The 15,608-nt window shown below is 49.4% G+C and overlaps 1 long non-coding RNA gene and 1 pseudogene across 4 annotated transcripts; one reads left to right on the top strand and one right to left on the bottom strand.

Moving 5' to 3' along the window:
• Positions 1-543: 543 nt before the first annotated feature.
• On the bottom strand, positions 544-9,689 carry LOC144578487 (uncharacterized). 4 transcript variants are annotated; one of them, XR_013524346.1, is made up of 4 exons: positions 9,506-9,689; positions 3,698-3,892; positions 908-1,043; positions 544-656 (listed from the first exon to the last, which is right to left on the bottom strand). It is a non-coding gene; the product is annotated as an uncharacterized LOC144578487 (long non-coding RNA). The 4 variants fall into 4 exon arrangements; XR_013524349.1 differs by having other exon boundaries at positions 9,533-9,689; XR_013524348.1 differs by lacking the exon at positions 3,698-3,892.
• LOC118151020 (dehydrodolichyl diphosphate synthase complex subunit NUS1 pseudogene) lies at positions 9,360-14,982 on the top strand (annotated as a pseudogene).
• Positions 14,983-15,608: the final 626 nt, after the last annotated feature.

Below are 15,608 nucleotides of genomic sequence, written 5' to 3'. Positions count from 1 at the left end.
GACTTCAGTGGCTCCCTGAGCCGACTTTCCTGTTCGGGTCGTCTGGATGGGGAGGGCGCTTGAGACCGTGAGGTGGGCACCCGGGTCTGCTCTGCCCACTGGATTCAGGATTGGACCGCGTGGGCAGGGATGGGGTCCCGCGGGGCTGGAGATTCAGTCTGGTGAGGTGTGGCGGGGGTCGGTGAACCCCACAAAGATGCCTGAGACCCTCCGGGAGGGTGTCAGCAGAACGTTGTCCGGCTCCATGAGCTCACTGCCCTGCTTTGACTTGGGCCACCCGCCAAGGTGCCCTGTCTGGGTCTCCAAGTCCAGGGACCCCTGCTTCTCAGGGCTGCTGTCCGGAGAAGGTGTAAAGAAAGACAAAGCTGCAAGCGCAGCCAGCGGCTGCGGCCGCTGCACCTGGAACTGGCCTTCCCTGGGGACGGATTGGGTGGAGAGAGCGTCTCAGAAGCTTTCTGGGGCGAAGCCCAATCCCGAGATGGATGTCCAGGCATGCCGCTGAGGACCCGCACGAAAGCCAACGAAAGCCAAGCACAACATGCTAACGCATCTTAGTCACTTTATTGTTTTCACGGAAAACATCATCATCTTGCTACAAAGTGTTTCCCTCAAATGGCTTTGACAGACTGCACACGGAGACCTGTTATCAACTTGTCCTGTCGAGGGAAAAACAATTCCCGGTGTTAAAAATGCAGATTCTCACTCTTTTCGACACCTAAGTCCAGAGTGTAACCTTGTGTGGGAGGTTAATCAGGGATGAAATCTGTTTCTGAAAGACTCTTTCCACTAAATCATAGTTTAAGGAAGGTCCTATCCTGCTATTTGGTTTTCCATTTTTCCTGTGATGAGCAAATCCTAAACATGGAACCTTCATCCCCTCCAGACAAGCTTTTAGCATCCAACTTACCTGAAACCATTCTCCTTGTCTCCAGTTCCCTTGCAGGTTGTACATTCAGTTCTCCAGTCTTGAGCCTGGGGCTTCTTCTGCAACACAGACCGTCTTTGTCTTCGCTCTCTAGGAAGTCTTTCCTGCCATACAATGGCTGGAAATAGAAGAAAACAGAATAAGGATATGAGGGAAACAATTTGAAGAAAGAAAACTTCCTGCTGGATCAAATGGTAGTTTAAGTTTTAATTTTTTGAGGAACCTTTTACACTGTTTTCCATAGTGGCCACACTAATTTACATCCATCAAGAATGTACAAGGGTTCCCCTTTCTCCACTTCTTCGCCAGCATCTGTTATTCTGTCTTTTTTTTATAAAAGCCATGTAAACTGGGATGAGATGATATCTCATTGTAGTTTTGATTTGCATTTCTCTGATGACTAGTAATGTTGAGCATTTTTATATACCTGTTGGTCATTTGTACATATTCTTTTGAGAAATGTCTTTTCACATCATTGGTCCATTTTAAATAAATTTAATCATGTGGGTTGTTGTTGGTTTTGTTTTATTTTGCTTTGTTTCATTTGCTATTAAATTGTTGAATTCCTCATATATTCTGATTATTAATCCCTTATCAGATGGACAGTTTACAAATATTTTATCCCATTCTATAGTTTGTTTCTTCACTCTGTGTATTGTTTTATTTTCTGTGTGAAGCTTTTTAACTTGATATAATCTCATTTGTCTGTCACTGATTTGGCTGCCTATGCTTTTGAGTTGTTTTTTTTTTTGTTGTTGTTGTTGTTTTTTTTTTTTTTTTTTTTTTGAGACAGAGTTTCGCTCGTTACCCAGGCTGGAGTGCAATGGCGCAATCCCGGCTCACCGCAACCTCCGCCTCCTGGGTTCAGGCAATTCTCCTGCCTCAGCCTCCCGAGTAGCTGGGATGACAATCACGCGCCACCATGCCTGGCTAATTTTTTTGTATTTTTAGTAGAGACGGGGTTTCACCAGGTTGACTAGGATGGTTTCGATATCCTGACCTCGTGATCCGCCCGCCTCGGCCTCCCAAAGTGCTGGGATTACAGCTTTTGAGTTCTTACTCAAAAAAAAATCTTTGCTCAGACCAATAACCTCGACTATTTTTGCAGTGTTTTTCTAATAGTTTCACAGTTATGGCTGTTAGAGTTAATTCTTTAACCTGTCTTTATTTGATTTTTGTATACTGTGAGAGGTAGAAGTCTAGTTTCCTTCTTCTGCATATGGCTATCTAGTTACATGGTCAGGAGTTGGAGACCAGCCTGGCCAACATGGTGAAACCCCATCTCTACTAAAAATACAAAATTAGCCAGGTATCGTGACATGCACTTGTAATCCCAGCTACTTGGGAGGTTGAGGAAGGTGAATTGCTTCAACCCAGGTGGCGGAGGTTGCAGTGAGCCGACACTGCACCACTACACTCCAGCCTAGGCAACAAGAATGAGACTGTCATAAAATAACAAAATAAAATAAAATAGCAAAGTCTGGGAAGAGCTGAATTCTGGAGAAGTGGTGAAAGATTAATCTGAAGGTGGATATTCCAGAACTGGTGTAACTTCACTATACCAGTGTCATCTTCCGGACTTGAGTCCAAATCTCTTTTAATAAAAAGGCTTGATCCTGAAACCCGAACAGATAGGGTGAGGATGGGGAAGTGTGGCTGCTCACAGACAGACCAATGGACAGACAGGCAGACAGACAGCCGCCCAGCCCTGTGGGAGCTTCTGGCCTTGCACCTGCACGACATGGGCTTTCAGGCTGGTAGCAGGTCATGGGGATCCCCGAGACTTCTTAGCAAAGAGCATCCATAAGCGGAACTGTGTTGTGCTGGACAGATCTTGGCCCCTCTGGACCCGACCCCTTTGTGCCGACAGGGACTCTGGCCTGACATGGTTGGTGGGTGTGGGCCTGGCAATGGGGCTGGGAGGTAGAAGCCAGCCTGGAGCTGCCCCAATCCCGGTTTAGCTCTCACTTCAAAGCTGGTGCCTTCAGCTTCATTGGAATGTCCAGCCATGGGGGGAAGATGGGTGCACCTGGCTCCCATCAATTGCCCAGGAGTCACTGTGGCCTCTTGAGGGCCAGGGTGAGGGGTGGGATGGGAGGGATGGCGATGGGGCTGGAGATAGTGTGGCAGGCATCTGGGGTGGGGAGTCCCAGCCCTGCCCCAGCCCTGCCCCTTATTATGATCTCAAAGCTAGTGGCTCAACCTCTCTGAGCCTTCGTATTCTCTCATCAGAGAAACAGGCTAAGTGGCACCCCTTCTCCTGGGGCCATACCTGGTGCAGGGCCTGGCCCTAGGCAAGGAGACCTAGTCTGTGCCCAGCCTAGTGCTTCAACACGCTTTTGCAGTGAGGGAGGCTCTTGTGGCCCCACAGCGCCATCTACTGACAGCTGAGCAGTCTCACCTGGCTCTGCCTTCCCCAAAGCCTCTGGGGCTTGGGCATCTCTGGATCACCGTGGGCACAGGAGTCCAAAGCACCACTTTGGTGCGGGCAAGACGGAATGCAAGCCCAGGCTGCGTATTAACCTCTTCGACAAGTTTCCATAAGTAAAAAAATAGCAGTAAACACTTAGCGAACAGTCACTGAGCCCCAGGCACTGTGCACTCAGGTGTACAACCCTCCCAGCAACCCTGAGATGTAGATCCTATTATTATACCATTTGGCAGATGAGAAGACTGAGGCCAGAGAGGGTAAGACGTACCTGCCTGGCCTCCTGTTCTAGCTCTGCCGCTTATTGACTGTGAGACTCACAGAGCAGCTGAGTGAGTGGATACCTTGCATGGTTGCAGGGAGGAAGCTGTGATCTGGTGACTCCAGCCACCTAACGCTTGGTACCTCTGTGTCCCCATCTTCAGTGTTTGCACATAGTGGTGGTGTCTTTGCTCTAAGCTGGTGGCCTCTGCCCATCCACATGTCCCCATCCACAAAGCAATCCTTGATCCAGCCTCAGTCCTGCATCCCTGGGGGCACTGGAAGACAGGAAGTTGGCAGGGGGTTGGGGAGGACTGGATGTGCAAGGGGAAGAGATCTTGATCCAGGTCCCATGTCCATGGGAAGGGACAAAGGAGGCTTGTGTGCCCCTGAGCCCTGAATGGAGCAGGACACAGTCATCAGGGACCTCACCTGTTAAACTCTAATTCACACCTTTCTCTACACTTGTTGGAAGTGAGTTTCCTCTCCTCGAGGGCTTCCAAGAGTTCTTTAGGTGACCTGACTTAACCACTCACTCAGGAACCTGGGCAGCACCCTCAGGACAATAGGTGGCCGGGGGGGGGGTACCACTTACTTTTTCCTTTGTGTGTGTGTGTGTGTGTGAGATGAAGTCTCACTCTGTCACCGAGGCTAGAGTGCAGTGATGTGATGATCTCTGCTCACTGCAACCTCCACCTCCTGGGTTCAAGCAATACTCTGCTTCAGCCTCCTGAATAGCTGGGATTACAGGTGCCTGCCATCATGCTTGGCTAATTTTTGTAATTTTAGTAGAGACAAGGTTTTACCATCTTGCCCAGGCTGGTCTTGAACTCCTGACCTCATGATCCACCTGCCTCAGCTTCCCAAAGTGCTGGGATTACAGGTGTGAGCCACTGCACCCAGCCGGGAGTGTCCCATTCTGTCTCCCACCTGTCACTGCCTGGCTGTGAAATTCCCTCTGTCATCCCTTGTTTCCCGGTCTGCGGATGGAATGACATTACCCCTCCAGCCATTTCCACTCCCAACACTCCCATCACCTCTCCCTGACTCTCCACAGCCCAGCCCATCAGGGCATTGGGTTATTCAAGGATGCAGGTTTCAGGCCTCCAAGCACCTCCAGTGGGAGGGCTTTGTCTGTGATGTTTGACTCCCCAAGTAGGGCAATAAGATTTCTGGCTTTCATGGCCAGGGGTGGTGGAAGGGCCAAGGACAGGGCCTCAATGAGGCTCCAGATTCCTGGGACAGCCTCAAGGGGCAGCCTTGGGCTCCTGTACATCTGAGTCCCACCTGCCCCTTTTCCATGCTGCCTCCATTCAGCGAAAGTCTCCTGTTGGAATGCACTCACCCATTCCAGTAAATACTGGTTTTTCTCCTTCTTGCTCTGCCCAGAGCTTCATCAAGTGGCAGATGTGAGTCTCTCATGAAAGCTGGAGGCCTGGCCGGATGCAGTGGCTCACGCCTGTCATCCCAGCACTTTGGGAGGCTGAGGCAGGTGGATCAATTGAGGTCTGGAGTTCGAAACCAGCCTGGCCAACATGGTGAAATCCTTTCTCTACTAATACAAAATAGGTGGGTATGGTTCTGTGCCTGTAATCCCAGCTACCCAAGAGGCTGACGCGTGGTAATTGCTTGAACCTGAGAGGCAGAGGCTGCAGTGAGCTAAGATCACGCCACTGCACTCCAGCCTGGAAAACAAAGTGAGACTCTGTCTAATAATAATAATGCTGGTAGCTTGAGCTGGCTTAAGCACAGGCAAATAAAATGGAACGACGGGAAGTGGGCACCCAGAGACAGCCTGTCCAGCTTGGGAAACTTTGGGATGGGATCTCAGACCAGGCTGGGCCCAGAGCACCTGGGCTGGGGACTGAGGACTCTCACTGGAGACAGAACCTCCCGGACAAGAGCCATCCCCAGGCCCACCTGCCTTTGAGGTTGCCCAGTCCCTGGGTGGCCTGGGCCACCTGACATATGGCCCTTGACAGTCTATACAGCACCTGGACCTCCACTGTTAAGGTGACCCAGGCAGGCTTGAGCACCCATTTTACAGATGAGAAACCTGAGATTCAGAAAAGGCAGCTCTCCTTTGCACACATAGGCAAGAAGTGGCAGGATGAGCCCAAAAGTCATGGCTGAAGACCCTGGCACAGCAATTTCCCTGCAGGACACTGTGAAGTCTCTAACCCCGGCTCAGGTCAGCTTCCGAGAGACTGGGCACAGAATGCCAGTTACATAGAAGCCTAGAGCTGGACTGCCGGGACTGATATTTTTTAGTGCCTGTGCCAGATCTGGCGCCCAGGGCTTCATCCGGTTGGTCTCTATAAAACCTCTCTCCAGCCTTAGGGCTGGGTGCAGTGGCTCATGCCTGTAATCCCAGCACTTTGGGAGGCTTAGGTGGGTGAACGCTTTGAGATCAGGAGTTCAAGGCCAGCCTGGCCAACACAGTAAAACCCCATCTCTACTAAAAAATACAAAAGTTAGCAAGCCGGGGTGGCAGATACCTGTAGTCTCGCTGCTCAGGAGGCTGAGGCAGGAGGATAACTTGAAACTGCAGGAGGCAGAGGTTGCAGTGAGCTGAGATTGCACCACTGCGCTCAACCCTGGGCGACAGTGAGACGGAGTTTTGATGTTGCTGCCCAGATCGAGTACAGTGGTACGATCTTGACTCATTACAACCTCAGTCTCCTGGGTTCAAGTCATACTCCTGCCTCAGCCTCCCTAGTAGCTGGGGTTACAGACATGTGCCACGACACCCAGCTAATTTTGTATTTTTAGTAGAGATGGGGTTTTACCGTGTTGGCAGGCTAGTCTCGAACTCCTGACCTCAGGTTATCCACCTGCCTCGGCCTCCCAAAGTGTTGGGATTACAGGTGTGAGTCACCACGCCAGACAAAAGAAGCCCTCTCTTTAGTCTTGTGTGGCTGTGCTATTTTGTAGGGGAATGGGTGCTAAAATTCTCTTTCCGCAGATGAGGAAACTGAGACTCAGAGAAGCTAACATACTTGTCCAAAGGCTGCAACTGCCCGCAGCTGGCTGTTCTCGAAGCCTATTATCTTTCCACTCTGAAGATGTGGTCACACTGCCCTGTCATTGACCAGATACTTCACTTTGCAAACCACCAGTGGGTGCCTCCTTGTACCAGGCTCATGGTAAGCACTCACAATTGACGTGAGCTCACACCCAGCCTCTGTCCTTGAGACGCTGAGCAGTGGATGCATCCAGAAACAGCCCAAGGCATGGGCTAGGCAGAGTTCCCAGGGGGCCTGGAGGAGAGAGAAGCTCTGGATGCTGGGGATGTGGGAGGCATCCAGGGCACCAGTGAGCCAGGTCCACCAGAGCAGGAGGAACTCTGAAAGGCAGTACACAGCCCATCTTGGTCACAGTCATTGGGAGGCCAAGCTCCGTGAGTGATTAGGAGGCAGGGCCTGAGCTGGGAGAGGCTCTTGGGGTCAGGTGGCAGGACCCTGGGCCGCCAGCCAGAGCAGAGTAGTCATTTCAAAGGCATGTGGAACCTCCCTCGAGGCTTGGGCCCCACATGGGTGATGCAGCTTTGCCTTCCTTTTGGGGAATGGAGGGAAGGCCCGTCCTGCTATCTACAGAGGCAATGACAGAGGCCACTGCTGGGCACAGTGAGAGGCCAGTGTGTGCTCTGTCTTGGACTCCTACCCCAGGAGTCCTTGGAAAACCAGAGACCGCCACCTTCTGGTCTTCATGGGTGGAACCAAGGTTGCATGCCAAGAGGACAGAGGGCAGTGGTTTCTTTGGCCATCGGGTTTCCATTCCCTCTGGGTCAGTTTTGGCTCCTAGGACCTGCCCCGTGAGCTCACAGAAAAGTATGGACTGCAGAAAGCTGCAGGCCAAGCTGTCCTGGCAGATTCTAGCTGCGATGGAACCAACTGCTCCCCCTGGCCAGTGCCTTCTACCAGGGTGCTGGTGGCCATTAGGTGACAAAGCCCAGACACAAGCTGAGCTGGGAGCAAAGTTCCTTTAGCTCTGGCACCCGGCTGGGCCCAGTGTGTCGGGGACCTGGGATCTGCACCAGAAGGGGTGCCTGCCTGATGTCACCAGTCAGCTTTGCCAAAGCTGACGGACTAGAACACACAAGCTGTGCTTCCCGGGAATAGGGCAAGAGGGGGCTGGGCTGTCCCTGCCCCTCCACATGCTCACCCAGACTCTGGGTTCCAGTCAGGCCTGGGTCTGTTCTCCAGGGTGGATGCTCTGCCTATATGCCCATTCAGTTTCACTCCTACCCAGCCCCGTCTGGGACCCTCTCTGGGCTCAGTCGTTTGTCCCTGGAGCAGAGTGTCGGCCAGACCCAGGAGGCCTAGGGGCCTGCAATTTGCATCCTCAGCACTGGGTCATCAAAGGCTCCACAAGGCCTCCAGCAGCTTGCCAGTTTCTGAGAGGTGAGATCATCCACCTGAAAGCAGTCCTGCCCGGCCCTGCACCTTGATTAGACTTGTTCTCCTAGATCCCAGCTGTCAGCGCCAGGCTTGTCAGCAGGAGGTGACTCTGTTGTTCATTCCTGCCTGGCCAGAGGCTAGGCAAGGGTGGAAGGCGGCTCAGAGTTGGCCCTGAACAATCCCTCCAGCTGGGAGGCCCTGATGTCTCTGCACCCCTCATCCCTGACAGTGGGGCATGGAGAGGAGATGCCATATCTTAGGGTCTTCCACCGTGAAATCCTAGAAGTTTCTGGTGCTCAGATGCTCGGTACAAGCTGCAGGACTTCTGTATTTAGCAGCTGGGCTCTAATGCCTTCCCTGGGGGCCCAGAGATAAATAAGCCCAATGACTACCCAGGAGACGCACCCATCACGGGGAACAGAAGAATGAGTAGTTGGATCTCAACAGTATGACCTGGCCAGTGGGATCTTAGAGGCGATTTCTGTATACAGAACTTCAGAGCATGGAGAAGGGAGGGAATGGAGGCCTGGAGGTGGGAGGCTGCAGGAGGGAAGGGCTGTGAAGCTGAGCACTAGTGAAGGAAGATGGGCAGGAAACAAAGGTGGGGACAGCTCCGGTAGGCTCTACAGTGGGAACAGTGAATCCTGGAGCTCTGGCCAGGATAGGAGAGTGGGAGCGGGAAGGCTGGGAAGGGCTAGAGACCATGGATGCTGTGTTGGCCTTAGGAAATGTCCTTGTCCTACTAGGACCCCTTCCATTTCTAGCTTCTTCCTTCAACGTCCGCTGTTGGTCCCCAAAATCAAAGAGTCTTCCTTTGATCTCTCTTTGAATGCTCTCTAGCCTTTCCTTCTATGTTTGCACACTGTTGGGCCGTTGTTATACTTCTGAAAACTTTCGGAAGTATAAGAATAAATAGGGCACTGTGGTTCATGCCGCTAATCCAGAACTTTGGGAAGCCGAAGTGGGAGGATTACTTGAGCCCAGGAGTTTCACACCAACCTGGACAACATAGCAAGACCGTATGTCTGCAAAATTAGACATAAAAGATTTAGCTGGGCATGGTGGCATGCACCTGTAGTCCCAGCTACTCAGAAGGCTGAGGTGGTAGAATCACTTGAGCTTAGGACATGGAGGCTGCAGTGAGTTATGACTGCACAATTGGACTGCAGCCAGGGTAATAGAGTGAGATCGCGACGCCATAAACATTAAAAATAAGTAAGTAGAAAAGCCCTAAATAAGTGTTCAGACAGGAGGAGGAAGATGGCGGCGGGGGCAGGGTGAAGCATTGGCAGTGGAAAGGGGTTTGGGCGCCGGGGGCGGGGGCTGCGGGGCGACGGCCCGCTCCTGCAGCAGTGGTGGATAAAATGCCTTCACGCGCGGCAGTGAGCGGGAAGGAGAGAAGGTGCCCGAGCGCAACAAGAGTATGTCGCGGCTGTACGAGTTGATGTGGCGGATGCTGCACGCGCTGCTCTGTCTGCACCGCGCGCTCACCTCCTGGCTCCGCGTTCGGTTCCGCACCTGGAACTGGATCTGGCGGCGCTGCTGCCACACCTGGAACTGGATCTGGCGGCGCTGCTGCCACACCTGGAACTGGATCTGGCGGCGCTGCTGCCGCGCCGCTTCTGCCGTGGTCCTAGCGCCGCTTGGCTTCACGCTCCGCAAGCCCCCGGCGACTGACGGGAACCGCTGTTACCACAGGCACCCGCGCGGGGACTCGTGCCTGGCCGCCGCCCACCACCGGCTGCGCTGGCGCGCGGACGGCCGTTTCCTGGAGAAGCTGCCTGTGCACATGGGCCTGGTGTTCACCGAGGCGGAGCAGGAGCCCAGCTTCTCGGATATCGTAAGCCTCGTGGTGTGGCGTATGGCCGTGGGCATCTCCTACATTGGCGTCTACGACCACCAAGAGACAAGGTCTTGCTATGTTGCCCAGGCTAGCCTGTAACTCCTGGCCTCAAGTGTCCCTCCTGCCTTGACCTCCCAAAGTGCTGGGATTACAGGTATTTTCAAAAGAAATAATTCCAGATTGATGGATGAAATTTTAAAACAACAGCAAGAACTTCTGGGCCTAGATTGTTAAAAAGATTCACCAGAGCTTGCAAATAGTAATGACAAAGATGATCAAGTTTTAAATTGCCATTTGGCAGTGAAGGTGCTGTCCCCGAAAGATGGAAAAGCAGATACTGTGAGAACTGCTCAGGACTTTTGCCAGTTAGTAGCCGGGAAGCAAAAGAAACCCACAGAGTTGGATGTACTTAGTTCAAACGGTTGTCCTGATCCTGATTTAGTATTGAAGTTTGGTCCTGTGGACAGCACATTAGGCTTTCTTCCCTGGCACACCAGATTGACTGAGATCGTCTGTTTGCCTTCCGACCTAAACATCAGTTATGAGGACTTTTTCTCCACCCTTCCTCAACATGCAGCCTGTGAACAGCGTCTAGGAAAGTAGTGGTCTTAGGTTGCATAATTTGATTTTAGGCTATGGAGGAAAGGACACAAGTGACTCTGATGTTTACAAAGCACCTACGAAACCCTGTACACACCGAGCTCATAATCCTAATTTATCAGCAAATACAAAAAAGTGTCTTACTTGAGATTGTGTGTGTGCGCGCGCGTGTGCACACATGTGCACGTTTGTATGTGTGGAAATAAACGGGGACGTATTGGAAAAGGAAATACATAGACCTACACCTTTGAGCAAATAGCAGCGAAGTTTTACGAACTGGAATGTGACACTTAACATCTTCCGCCCCAGCTACTTCCCTGTTTTTGTGGGGAGAAGAGGGCCTGATAGAACTTTTCTGATTGCGTTTGATGGGAGGGGAATAATTTTTGTTCAGTCCTTCTGAGTGACCAAACTTTAATTTTTAAGAATAATATGGAGGGAGGACTCAAGATGGCGCTGTGAGAACAACCCAGGATTGGAGCTCTCTTTGAGTCCGTGGAGAGGTGAGTCGGAGCTGCATTTCCAGACTGATCTTTGTTGCCCACGGAACGGGGAGATTCCCAAGTATAGGGGAGACGCTGGACGCTTGGCAGTGCCTCTGCCTGGCGAAGCCAGCAGCCGGGGTGGTGGCGGCAGGCCCTGCCCATCGCTCCCCACAGGGTGCGCTTGTCCGGGTGCCCTGTTGAGCTGGCAACCTGAGACTTGAGAGGGCTGGACTTGAGACTGAGCGAGACTTGGACAGTGGGCCCGCCCAGGGGATTGCAGGGACAGAGCGTTTGGGCTAGCCCAGTGGGACGAACAAGACCGCGATTTCAAGCGATCCCCGTGCAGTCGGCCTGAGACGCTCTGTGGGGGAGGGGCGTCCACCATTACCGAGGCAACCCGCCCCAACTGAGATACATGCCCACTGCTGAGGCAGCCTGCCGTTGCCGAGGCAACCCGCTACAACAGAGAGACTCCGCCTCAGGGCGTCGGGGAGACCACAGCAGAACAGCAGAGCCTGCCCTAACAGGGCAAGCCTCACAACAGCAGGGCGGACCCTCGGCAAGCAAACAGTGGCTAGTCTGCCTCCGAGTGGGGCAGGACACCTCAACGAACATCCAAAAATAAAGCCCGAACCCCCCAACACAGAGCATATGAGAAAAAAAGGGTTTTTTTTAATGAGCTCTGTTGCAGCAGAATCAAACATAGCAGCCTAACAGCCCCGAATGAACAACAGAGATCACAGCTCAGCAGTTGAGCTCCTATAAAGTACAGACTGTCTCCTCAACCAGCTCCCTGACCCCTCTATATCCAAAAGACTGACATTTGGCAGGCATCATTCTGGGACAAAGATAGCAGAAAAACAAACTGGTAGCATCCCTCACTGTGCCACAGCTGCTAGAGGTGCACCCCAGACAAGCAGGGCCTGGAGTGGACCTCAGCAGTCTTACAGCGAAGGGGCTAGACTGGTAGAAGGAAAACCAAGTAACAGAAATACTTCATCATCAACAATCTGGGTGTCCACTCAGAGACCCAATCGAAAGGTCAGCAACTATGCAGACAACAAGCGGATAAATCCACAAAGATGGGAAGAAACCAGCGAAAAAAGGAGGAAAACACCCGAAACCAGAACACCTCGCCTCCTAGAAAGGACCAAAACTCCTCACCAACAAGGGAACAAAGCTGGACGGAGAATGACTGTGACGAAATGACGGAATTAGACTTCAGAAGGTGGATAGTGAGAAACTTTTGTGAGCTAAGAGAACATGTATTAAATCAATGCAAAGAAACTAAGGAACTTGAAAAAAGATATGAGGAAATGATAACAAGAATGGATAACTTAGAGAGGAATATGAATGAATTAAAGGAGCTGAAAAACACAATACGAGAACTTCGCGAAACATGCACAAGTTTCAATAGCCGAACTGACCAAGCAGAAGAAAGAATATCTGAAGTCGAAGACGAACTCAATGAAATAAAACGAGAAACCAAGATTAGAGAAAAAAGTGCAAAAACGAATGAACAAAGTCTCCAAGAAATGTGGGACTATGTGAAAAGACCTAACCTACGTTTGATAGGTGTACCAGAAGAGGACGAAGAGAATGAATCCAAGCTGGAAAATACTCTTCAGGACATCATCCAGGAAAATTTCCCCCACCTAGCAAGACAGGCCAACACTCAAATACAGGAAATACAGAGAACACCACAAAGATATTCTGCAAGAAGAGCAACCCCAAGGCACATGATCGTCAGATTCAACAAGGTTGAAATAAAGGAGAAAATACTAAAGGCAGCCAGAGAGAAAGGTCGGGTCACCCACAAAGGGAAGCCCATCAGACTCACAGCAGATCTCTCGGCAGAAACACTACAAGCCAGAAGAGAATGGGGGCCAATATTCAACATTCTTAAAGAAAAGAACTTTCAACCCAGAATTTCATATCCAGCCAAACTGAGCTTCAGAAGTGAAGGAAGAATAAAATCCTTTCCGAACAAGCAAGTACTCAGAGATTTTGTCACCACCAGGCCTGCTTTACAAGAGCTCCTGAAAGAGGCACTACACATAGAAAGGAACAACCAGTACCAGCCATTCCAAAATCACACTAAATGCTAAAGAGCATAAACATAATGAAGAATCTACAACAACTAACAGGCAAAACAGCCACTTAGCCTCAAAATGGCAGTATCAAATTCACACATAACAATATTAACCCTAAATATAAATGGACTAAATGCACCAATCAAAAGACACAGACTGGCAAATTGGATAAAAATCCAAAACCTATCAGTGTGCTGTATCCAGGAAACCCATCTCACATGCAAGGATACACAAAGGCTCAAAATAAAGGGATGGAGGAAGATTTACCAAGCAAATGGAGAGCAAAAAAAAGCAGGAGATGCAATTCTCATGTCTGACAAAATAGACTTTAAAGCAACAAAGATCAAAAGAGACAAAGAAGGCCATTACATAATGGTAAAAGGATTGATACAACAAGAAGAGCTAACGATCCTGAACATATATGGACCCAAAGCAGGAGCACCCAGATACATAAGGCAAATTCTTAATGACTTACAAAGAGACTTAGACTCCCACACAATAATACTGGGAGACTTTAGCACTCCACTGTCAATATTAGACAGATCAACCAGACAGAAAATCAACAAGGATATCCAGGGCTTGAACTCAGACCTGGAGCAAGCAAACCTGATAGACATTTACAGAACTCTCCACCCCAAATCCACAAAAAACACATTCTTCTCAGCACCACATCACACCTACTCTAAAATTGACCACATAATTGGAAGTAAAGCACTGCTCAACAAATGCAAAACAACTGAAATCATAACAAACAGCCTCTCAGACCATAGTGCAATCAAGTTAGAACTCAGAATTCAGAAACCAACCCAGAACTGCACAGCTTCATGGAAACTGAACAACTGGCTCTTGAGTGTTGACTGGGTAAACAATGAAATGAAGACAGAAATAAAAAAGTCCTTCAAAACCAATGAGAACGAAGACACAACATGCCAGAACCTCTGGGACACATTTAAAGCAGTCTCTAGAGGAAAGTATATAGCAATAAGTGCCCATATGAAGAGAATGGAGAGATCCAAAATTGACACCCTATCATCAAAATTGAAAGAGCTAGAGGAGCAAGATCAAAAAAACTCAAAACCCAGCAGAAGACAAGAAATAACTAAAATCAGAGCTGAACTGAAGGAGATTGAGACACGAAAAATCCTTCAAAAAATCAATAAATCCAAGAGCTGGTTTTTTGAAAAGATCAACAAAATAGACAGACCACTAGCCAGATTGATTAAAAAGAAAAGAGAGAACAACCAAATAGATGCAATAAAAAATGATAAAGGGGAAATCACCACAGACTCCACAGAAATTCAAACCATCATCAGAGAATATTATAAACAACTCTATGCACATAAACTAGTAAACCTGGAAGAAATGGATAAATTCCTGGACTCCTGTGTCCTCCCAAGCCTAAACCAGGAGGAAGCTGAAACTATGAATAGACCAATAACAAGGTCAGAAGTCGAGGCAGCAATTAAAAGCCTACCACTCAAAGAAAGCCCAGGTCCAGACGGATTCACAGCCGAATTCTACCAGACACACAAAGAGGAGCTGGTACCATTCCTTCTAAAACTATTTCAAACAATCCAAAAAGAGGGAAGCCTTCCCAAATCATTTTACGAGACCAACATCATTCTGATACCAAAACCCGGCAGAGACCCAACAAGAAAAGAAAACTTCAGGCCAATATCCATGATGAACATAGATGCAAAAATCTTCAATAAAATATTGGCAAGCCGATTGCAAGAGAAAATCAAAAAATTTATTCATCATGATCAAGTAGGATTCATCCCGGGGATGCAAGGCTGGTTCAACATACGCAAGTCTATCAACGTAATTCACCACATAAACAGAACCAAAAACAAAAACCACGTGATTATCTCAATTGACGCAGAGAAGGCATTTGACAAAATTCAACAGCCCTTTATGCTAAAAACCCTCAATAAACTCGGTATCGATGGAACGTATCTCAAAGTAATAAAAGCTGTTTATTACAAACCAACAGCCAATATCATACTGAATGGGCAAAAACTGGAAGCATTCCCTTTGAAATCTGGCACTAGACAAGGATGCCCTCTTTCACCACTCCTATTCAATATAGTACTGGAAGTTCTAGCCAGAGCAATCAGGCAAGAAAAAGAAATAAAGGGTATTCAAATAGGAAAGGTGGAAGCCAAATTGTCTCTATTTGCAGACGACATGATAGTATACTTAGAAGACCCCATCGCCTCAGCCCAAAAACTCCTGAAACTGATAAGCAGCTTCAGCAAAGTCTCAGGATATAAAATCAATGTGCAAAAATCACAAGCCTTCCTCTACACCAATAACAGACTTAAAGAAAGCCAAGTCAAGAACGAACTGCCATTCACAATTGCTACAAAAAGAATAAAATACCTTGGAATACAACTCACAAGGAACGTAAGGGACCTCTTCAAGGAGAACTACAAACCACTGCTCAACGAAATCAGAGAGGACACAAACAGATGGAGAAACATTCCATGTTCATGGTTAGGAAGGATTAATATTGTGAAAATGGCTATACTGCCCAAAGTAATTTACAGAATCAACGCTATCCCCATCAAGCT

This window comes from Callithrix jacchus, chromosome 12 (genome assembly GCF_049354715.1).
Source record: "Callithrix jacchus isolate 240 chromosome 12, calJac240_pri, whole genome shotgun sequence".
NCBI lineage: Eukaryota > Metazoa > Chordata > Mammalia > Primates > Cebidae > Callithrix > Callithrix jacchus.
This window is presented reverse-complemented; position numbering and strand designations above follow the sequence as displayed.